The sequence below is a fragment of the Gracilinanus agilis genome, chromosome 3 (genome assembly GCF_016433145.1).
Source record: "Gracilinanus agilis isolate LMUSP501 chromosome 3, AgileGrace, whole genome shotgun sequence".
Taxonomy (NCBI): domain Eukaryota; kingdom Metazoa; phylum Chordata; class Mammalia; order Didelphimorphia; family Didelphidae; genus Gracilinanus; species Gracilinanus agilis.
Window position 1 is genome coordinate 674,497,417 of NC_058132.1, and position 10,056 is coordinate 674,507,472.

Genomic DNA, 10,056 nt, shown 5'->3' on the forward strand with positions numbered 1-10,056 from the left:
TGTACTACATCTATTTAAAAATTATCCTGAAATATCAGGCTCTGACGTCCCTATGAATTGCTGATGCAACATGTTCTCTAATTGATCTTATTTATGTTTTACTGACTTCAGATTGTACTCAGTATTTTATTTCTAATGCATTCCATATTCCTAAGATTTGTCTCTCCCAGGCCTTCGTCATTTCTTAGCTTCCTCTTAATTCTTCTTGAGAAGCCCAGCACAAAATTAATTTGATGGTTGAGTAGATTGGCTTACTGAGTAAATGACAAATCGCTACTTCCCCAGAACTTGAACTTAGTCCATGAAGGTCAGCATTTACTATGTACACCTAGGTCCCAATTAGTACAAATAATGAATCCCCTCCAGTAAGCATATTATTCAGATCATGCTACATATTTCCGCTGGGCTGGAACCAATGACCATATTTTACATAATTATAACTATGAGTCATTCAGATCTGAATATAGGCAACCACTTCAGGGGGTTTGTTATTTGCACTGTTGGAACCTAGATGTAAAAAGAATGAAAAGAAAGACAAAAATATTAAAACTATCCACAAACACCATTGACATGTTTGTCCAATTAGATCTATCTATGATGGATGAGTTGTTTTCATGTAGCCCATGGTGGGTTAGGATAACATTCTAACTATTTACTGTAGGGAGGCTATACTATGGGTATTCAGAAAGAACAAATAGTTTTTAATAATGACTTTTCATATCCTGATAATTTAGAGGCTAATCCATTTTGATTCTCTTCCTAGTGTTTATTTGGAGGGAGACAAATCCATTTAGTGTGTGATGACTCCAACCCACGTGGATCTCTTTTTACTATTACAATTATTGTTGATACTGTAAATTAGTACCTTCATCAAATCAGCCAATATATATTGAGCATGTACCAAATGAAAGGCACTATTCTAGATACAAAGAAATCTATAATCTATTTTTAGTGATGAGAGTTTCCTTATATATCACCTTTCACCAGACTCTCATTTGGCAGACCAAGGCTCATCCAAGCATCTGAATGACTTTCAAAATTGAGAACATTTATTAGACATCTACAATTTCCAGGACATTATGCTAGGTATTGATGATACAAAAACAGAATCGAAACAACACCTCTCCCCAAGAAGGCTGCATTGGATATACCCATCATCACACAGAGAGGTAGTTGCTAAGATTGTAGCTAAAAACCGTGGTCATCCCATTTTTAGTGGAAAGTTCTTTATACAATTGCCCTTGAAGAATTTATATTCTAATATCGAAGATCTGTTTCATTTTGGTTTTTGGTTTTGTACTAGAGCTATGATTGTGTTGTTGCAAGAAATTCTTGATCAAGGCACTCTTTCTACCCAAGCAGTTTGTTCTGCAATCCATTATTTTAAAAACTGAGAGCCCCTAGGACATGGCAAGGGTCACAGAGCTGGTATTTGTCAAATTCAGGGCTTGAACCTAGATCTTCCTGATTCTTGAGGCCATTGCTCAGTTCATTACATCACAATGCCTCTCAGAAGATAAGAAAAAAACTTAAAAAAATGTTAAATTACTTTAGAAATTTAAAGTAATTCATTGTAGCAATTTAAAAGTTGATATATAATTTAAAATACAGGCATCAAGACCTGTAACCATTTTGCTGAGGGAGAATTTTTTTCCTAATTGGTTCATGTGTTAATGTCTTGAGCACCTGACCTGAGGATAAACATTTATGGGTTATAATTCCTAACTACCCTAGTATCTAGCAAGATGTTAGGCAAATAGTAGGTATTTTATAACTTCTGTTTATTTATAGATTGAGTTTTTTTTTAAAAAAGATCAGTCATCTCTCTTTCTTGATCCTCTTTCTTTTCTTCAGCAAAAATAGCTTCACAGATAGGGCAGATCTTTTCTTAATGGGGGATATTTTGTGACTTAGGCTATAATTAAATTTATACAGAAACTTTTTTTCAATAATTTTAACATCTTGGTTATGAAAAATAAAAAGCTGCCTAAACCATGTTCAATTTTCAGTTTCATAAATAGGTACATGACCTAGATCTGTTTCTAGATTATTAATTTATATCCATTTTTAGCCTGTTCAGAGATAAAAACAAGTGGAGACTAGTGGCATTATAGCATTTGTGAATATTATGAATTATGGTAAAGGGTGGAAAGGTTGTAAAATGAGCATTGTTCACACAAGCACAGAGAGCAGAGTGGATTACTGGTATGTCTATTTATTTTTTACAAAATAACAATTTAAAGTTACATCCATTTCTAGAAGAAATGCACCTCTTTATAACCAGCACATTTTGTTCAGAGAGCCATTCATCAGTGCTATGCAATCAATAATATATTCATATAATTACTTTGTCTTGATTTCTAAAAAAGTATCCAAGCTCAAGAGTTTTATTTTGAAAACGTACTTGGGAGCATGACTTGATACCTATAATATTAATATTGCATAACTAACTGCAGAGAAACCTCGATCAATGTGAGTGCATAATTAAATGAGGAATTAATTAAGCTTGACTAGTAGATTAGAGTTCAAGTTAAATCAGTCACTGGACTGATTTCATAACTTCATAATTTTTTTAAAAATAATGTTCTCTCTGAGACATTGTCTCCGCCACCCACCCCATATCCTATTGGAGTTAGTTCCTTGCTGTAATCCTCACATAAAACTTATTTTAAAATTCAGCCTTATTCTGTGAAGAATTCCTGTTTGTTGAACCTTGTCCCTGTGCCTATTTTTTAAAAATAAACTTTGAAAAGAAATGAACAAGCCATTGCTTTGGGATTGACTTTATTGGGAAGTGAGACCAACTTAATTAGAGTATCCTTTCTTTTTTTCTTCTTTTTTTTTAAACCCTTAACTTCTGTGTATTGACTTATAGGTGGAAGAGTGGTAAGGGTGGGCAATGGGGGTCAAGTGACTTGCCCAGGGTCACACAGCTGGGAAGTGTCTGAGGCTGGATTTGAACCTAGGACCTCCCGTCTCTAGGCCTGACTCTCAATCCACTGAGCTACTCAACTGCCCCTTAGAGTATTCTTACAGATATTTTTTACCTAATTCATTAGGTACATTTCTGAAAAATACTTCTAGTATTCTTTCAGATACTAAACCTCCCAATTCCAGGACTTTTCATTTTCATTTTCAATTTTCACATTTTCAATGAGGATTTTCATCCACATTTTCAATGAGGATTGACCCTCATTCTTGAAATACTCTTCTTCCTCATCCCCCCCCCCCCCAATTTCCTTGGCTTTCTTCAAGTCTCAGTTAAATTTCGCTTTCTACCAGAAGCCTTCCTCAAAACTCCTTAAAGCTAGTTCCTCCTATCTTTTGATTTTCTCCGATTTATCCTGTATTTATCTTATTTCTACATAGCTGTATTCCCCATTAGACTATGACTTACTTTTATTTAGAGTGGTTTGCCCTTGCTTAGGTATATTGTTAGCCCAACCTGACTACCCTGGAGGTCTCACCTTACTGAATTTGGACTTAGTTCTAGGTCTTAAACTCAACATGATCCAAAATGAACTTTCCTTCTAAAGCCTCCCATCTTCCTAACTTCCTTCTTACAGTCCAGGATACCATCATTCTCCCAGATATCCCTCAATCTCACAACCTGGGGGGTCATACTTGGCAATGCATTCGCTTTCTTTTTTCATATCCAATCTGTTGCCAATTGTGCATTCTCGACATCTCTCTCTCCTTTGGTTCTGTTTCTACTGGGATGCAGACTCTGAGCACTTCATGACTTGCCTTGATAAGGAGTCTGATTGATCTTCTCTCAAGTCTTTCCTCCCTCCCTCCGGTCCATCTTCTACTCAGCTATGAAAGTGCCCCTCCTAAAATGCAGATCTAATCATATCATTTTCTTATTCAATAAACTGTTATTTCTCCTTGTTACCTCCAGCTGATCCTGAAGTTAATAGAAATAGAAAAATAAATAAAAATAATATGAAATGTATAAATGTTAGAAATAGAAATATCTATAAATTTAAGTGATATAAAATCCTCTGTTTTATGTTTTTAAACCCTTAGTTTCTGTCTTAGTATTAATTGTATGATAAAATGATGTCAAGGGCTGGGCAATTGGGATTAAGTGACTTGCTCAGGATCACACACAGCTAGGAAGTGTCTGAGATCAGATTTGAACCCAGGTTCTCCTGACTCCAAGCTGTGTTACCTGGCTGCCCTTTTGTTTGATTTTTAAAAACTTTTCTTTTTTTCCTTTTTTTTTTCCAAATAACAATTCATTTTTATTTTTTAAATATATAACAATATAACATATAACAGAGTAGTATAATAAATTCAATTCATTATGAATATGTGATAAAATAAATGTGCTTATCCAAAAGAAACAAATTCTTCCTTCTTAACTTGATCTTGTCCTCCATTTACAATCCCCTCATATTTTAATGCCCTCTACATAACTTTAGGATCCAGCGACACTGGCCCCCTTGTTGTTCCTCACTCAAAATACTCCTGGAGTCTACAGACCCAATGCATGTCTTTACACTGGCTGCCTTGAATATTCTTTTGCCCAACTTCCTTAGCTTCCTTCAAGCCTAAACTGAAATTCCCTTTTCTACAAAAAGATCTTCCTTGTTTCCTTCAAGGGCCTTCCCTCAGAGTCTGACTCCAATTCATCCTGTATAAATTTTGTATGTATTTACTTGTTTGCATGTCTTTTTCCCCATTAGACTATGAGCTCCTTGAGAGCAAAGACCAACTTTTACCTTTCTGTATATATATATATATACACACACACACAGTGTGCCTGACATTGTGCCTGACACGTAGTAGGTGCTCCATAAATTTGATTGTGATTGTGTTGTTGATTCTTGCTGAGAGAGTCCCTGTAACCTGGAGTTAGGTTCTGATGCAGAATTGGAACCCATTTCTAAGTTTAGCACCCTGTGTTCTATGGTATGCTCTTTTTCTACTAGACTTACTACAAATAGTAGGTACCTGATTGATGATTGCTATAACCCCAGCTCCTTCAATTTACTACAAGGGGTCATGGGGCAATAACCTCCAAGCTCTTCTCTGTTTTCTTGATCTATGATTTGAATTCTCCCTTTCTTCCCCTATCTAATATATCTTAAATGAACAAGTATTTTTTCAAGTGTATAATAAAAAAGTGTAATTAAGATAAAAAAGTTTCTATTGATGTTACCTTTTTAAAAAGTTGTGATGTTTTGGAATTACTAAATTATCCTTGAACACCAGGCTGGAATTTTTTTGTTTGTTTTGGGATTTTTTTTAGAAAAATGATATACAAAATGACTGTTTGGACTCTTTGTTTCAGAATTAAGAAAGATTTCTTTTCAAATAATGTCTCAAACCCAATGAAATGCTGAGAATAAATTTTATTTTATTATTGCCCATTTTATTGATGTTTAATTTCCAAAGAGAGAAGTCAAACAGCAATATTAGTGGCAGTATTTAAAAACAGCTTCAGAGTGAAAGATTCATTATAAAATGTGTCACTACATTTTCAGCACTGGGTTTCCACTTTTTCAATTCTCTACTAACATTGGGAATTTCATGCCCATTCATGTCTAGTTAAATATAAGGCCTGGAGGGTGATTTCTTTAGCTGGTCATTAACTGCCCAGAAATCCTTGTCTTGTCAGTAATTAAAATATGGATTTTCTTGGCAGATTCTAACTTCATAAGTCAGTTATTATACATGTTGAGTTTTTTAAAACATGAATAAATCATGTTTTGGCAAGATAGAATTTCAAATGACATAAAAAAAGAATTGGTAGGGAGAAAAAGTAAGAAATATCTAGAAGAATGAAATACAGATGGTGAAGGGCTGGAAGTTCATCTCATCTAAGAATTTGTTGAATTAAATGAAAATATTTTCTCACAAGAAATCTTGAGTTGGGGCAAGGAAGGATGCAGCGGAGTTAGCATCCAGTGTCTAAAGGGCTGTCTTATAAAAGGAGGGTTATACTTGGATTGAAAATGCAAAGATGCCAATTTATACTCAGTGTAGGTAGAAATCTTGTCTCTTGGCATAGTCAATGGGTCCCCTTCACTGGAAATCTTCAAGCAAAGACCAGATGATCACAGGACCCTATTATCATAAATTTAGAACTGGAAGAAAGGAAAGTTTGAGGTCATCAAGTCCACCCCTTTCATTTTACATATGAAGAAATGGAGGCATATGGATTGAGTGACTTGCCCAAGATCACACAGAAGGTAAACATCTGAACCAAAATTTAAACTCAGATCTTCCTCACTCTGAACTCCATAGACCTTGTGAGGTTTGTTTTAGAGGAAAATGATTTTCAGGTATAGGTTGGACTTGATGGTCTATGGTCCCTTGCAGCTCTGAAATTCTATGATTCTGGGGAAGAGACTTGTTTAAAAAGTGAGAAGCTAAAAAAGCATAGGTTGATTATCTAGGATTTCCTTTCATTATTATTCACATCTTTTTGTGCAGGTAGAATTTAGATAGAAATCATCTGAAGACAAATTGCTATCATGCTATTTTTATGGTTAATACTTAGTGAACTGTATTGTAGAGGGATAACATGATTGCTTTATTTTAATTGAATAAAAATGTCAAAATAAAAACTTCTCTTCTGCAACTTCAATGAGAGAATTTTCAAGACAACTTCAGTGGCAGACAGCATGATGTAGACGATAGATACTTAATCTAATTCTCAGGTGGTTTTGATTTCTTCTGCTGGTTCTGTATATTTTGAAAACTTTTCTTTCTCCAGTGATTATAGATTGGAGATTAAGAAGATTCAATATGGTGGCATCTATTAAAAACATTGCTCTTGCATTTTTATGGATCGATGTTATGCCTAAGTGATGGGGAACAGCATATTTGTCTCTGATGATATTCTGGTGCCCATAGAGTTATTTTGTTGAGTTATTAGGGATGTTTGGGGATTGGTTTCTGTAGTACATGGATTCAGCATTGATTTCTATGGGGTAGTAAGTTTCTGGTATTCTATTCTGACCACTTCTTTGTGCCTTTCTAGGTATTGTGCGAGTGCTCATTTTTTAAAAAGGGGCAGTGTTAATATTATAGACATTCCATCATTTCCTTGAAAAATTATCATAACTAGTTTCATAAGGATGCCTTTTGTGTAATTGCTGGTAGGGACTTGCTATGGCATTCCCATTTTATTCCCCTCCACTTATTATCTCTATTGTTAGTATCATTAGTGTTTTTCTGATTTGGGGCATGTACACATACCCAGTGTTGAAACCAGAGCAGTTTTTGATTGTGTGCAGAAAAATTATAGTTGTGAAAGTCAGAGCATTTATACCTCTTGATATACGTCTGTCTAGTCCTCTGTCCACTTCTACATGACTGCAGGGGAGGGCTGCTGATATTCTCCTATCCTGTTATGGCCATTTTCATTTTCTCCTATAAAACAGCCTTCTTTTGTATTGCATGTGAATTAGGAATAGAATCCAGGTGACTGGGGGCAAATGTTTTACAACTCCAAACATTTCTTGGTTAATGGATTATTTTTCTATTCTGGGCATGTAACTAACTACTGCTGAGCATCTAAGAGTTATGCCGTGGCTTCTTTACCAGATTGCATCATATTTCTTCCCTGTTACTATCTGCTTTTAAATTTAAGAAAACCCTCAGGGAATGTCGCAATTCTGTATTGGGGTGGATAGTTTAACAGCCTTCCTGCCACCTTCTCAAGAGAACTTGTTATAAATGTAATGCATCTGGGGGAAGGTTTAAGTGATAGTTTGTTCCAAGTCTTAAGAAAGGTAAAAATAATTATGTCCTCATTTCATTGGTATGCCGTGTCCCTTACCGTGACAACCAATTGCATTCAACAGTGCAATGGAGTAAAACATAGAGTTCTTAATCTAGAGAGACAGTTTTATTTTTTTTCAAGCAGGAGAAACCTGAAATACCCATCATAAAGTAACTATAAAAGCATTTGACGAGATATTCTCTATTACAAAGAGTTGAGGGATAAAAGCTTGGACATCCCTGGTGGATGAATATAGGATATTTAATCTTTGAGCCACTCAATCAAAAATATAGATGAAAAAGGGAAAATAATTATTTGGGTTTTGTTCTATTGTTGTTGTTATCACTTTCCTCACCTTATTTTGATGCAGTCCAGATGGAAGTGGCCCCAAGGCAAGTTACTATCCTGCTATTTATCTTATATAACAGCCAGCATTTATAGACAACTTAGGGTTTGCAAAACACTTTACATATTTTCTCATATGTTTAATGTTCTGTAGTCAATTGCCCAAATGAATAAAATAACTGCTTTTTGTAAATGAATGAAGGTAGTTTTGAGATGCAAGCCTACATTCTCTAGGTTCAATGAAAGAATCTTCAGGAAAGCTTCTTCTTGGTCTTTTATTTTTATTCTTCTTCCTCCTTCTTCTCTACCTCCTCTATCTTCTCCTCATCCTCTTTCTCCTTATTTTTCTCTCTTTCTCCTCATTTTTCATAGAATAAGAGCTCTAGAACTAAAAGGTAATTTTGAGGACATTTAATCCCATTTTCTCATTTTACAAGTAAGAATACTGAATCCTAGAGATATTTAGCAGCTCGGTAGCACACTGGATAGAGCACTGGAACAGAAGTCAGGTAGTGTCAAGTTCAAATCCATTCTCAACTACTTCCTGGCTATGTGGTCATAGGCAAATCACTTAACCTTCCTCTGCCTCAATTTGCTCACCTGTGTAATGGAAATAATTATAGTATCCATCTCATAAAAAATCAGATTAAATTTGTAACATGTATTTCAAATTAAAACAGTATACATATGTATATGTACTATAATTCATTTACTTGACAAAGTAAAAGTTTGTTTATAGCAGAGCTGGTATTTAAACTCAAGTCCTGTGACTTATGTTCAGCAGTCTTGGTATCATATTTTTTCCCTTTCATTTTATAGCAATGAAGTTTTTCTGAAACACTTTCCTTGCAACAACCCTGTGAGGTATAGATAGTGCTAGTGTTAGTGGTGCCATTTTATAGAAAAAGAACCCCAAGGTAGAGAGGTTTGGTGGCTTGCTGGAAGACACACAACTACTACATGTTGAGGTTGGGACTCAAGCTTGGGTGTTCTGTAAGAGTGACTATTGTACAATGGAAATTGCATTATCTCTGGAGTTAGAGGACCTGAGTTCAAATTTCACTTCTGCTACTTCCAGTTGACCTTGCCTCCATTGGTTTCAGTTTCCTTATCTGTAAACTAATATTAGCTTAGATAACTGCTATGACTACCCTTTTATCTCTAAGTCTATGATCCTGTGAATCTCCAATGACTAGTTCTTTACTACCTATCTCGAGGTGGCCCTTCAGAATTCTAGCCATATGAATGGAAACCATAGTGATCAATGATGGTTTTGATTCTCTAGTAGACATTTTAGAGTATAATTTCAAATGATGCAAACATTGGTGGAAAGTTTAACTGAGGACTAAAAGCACTCTTAAAAACCATATTTGACTTGGAGAAATAGATATTACTTCCCCACATCACTGAAGTTTATATTTAGATATTTTTCATTGAGGTTTTTTGATGTTTGATAGCATCCTAGGATTCAATTGAGTCTTTCATAATTTCACCTTTTTTTCAGAAAATATACAATATTTACTATTCAGAGATAAGAAAGTCAGCTTGTTAGTTTCAAAGTTAACATAAAAATGGTTACATTTATAATTAACTGCATTATTTGAGTAAAATATGATTTTATTTTATTTTTCTGGTAGTGTAATCATCTTAGGTAATTTCTAACTGATTTTATTATTTTATAAACCTAAGTTTTAGTCCAGGATTATGGTTCATCTCTTCTAATTTTAACTGAAATAGTAAATTATATCTTCTTTGTATGTCTCTGGATATAGACATGATGACTGGAGACTTCAGAGTAGCTGAATATTATCAGAGGTGTACTCATTCACAAAACCTTCTTCATTCCCAACAAGGCTGTGAAATGGTGTAGGCAAGGGTTGATTCTGACTGTTTCCCTGCTTTCTGTTCAAAACAGTCAAACTCAACACTAGAGTCTATTCATTAAAATAATATGTAATATTAACCATCTCATT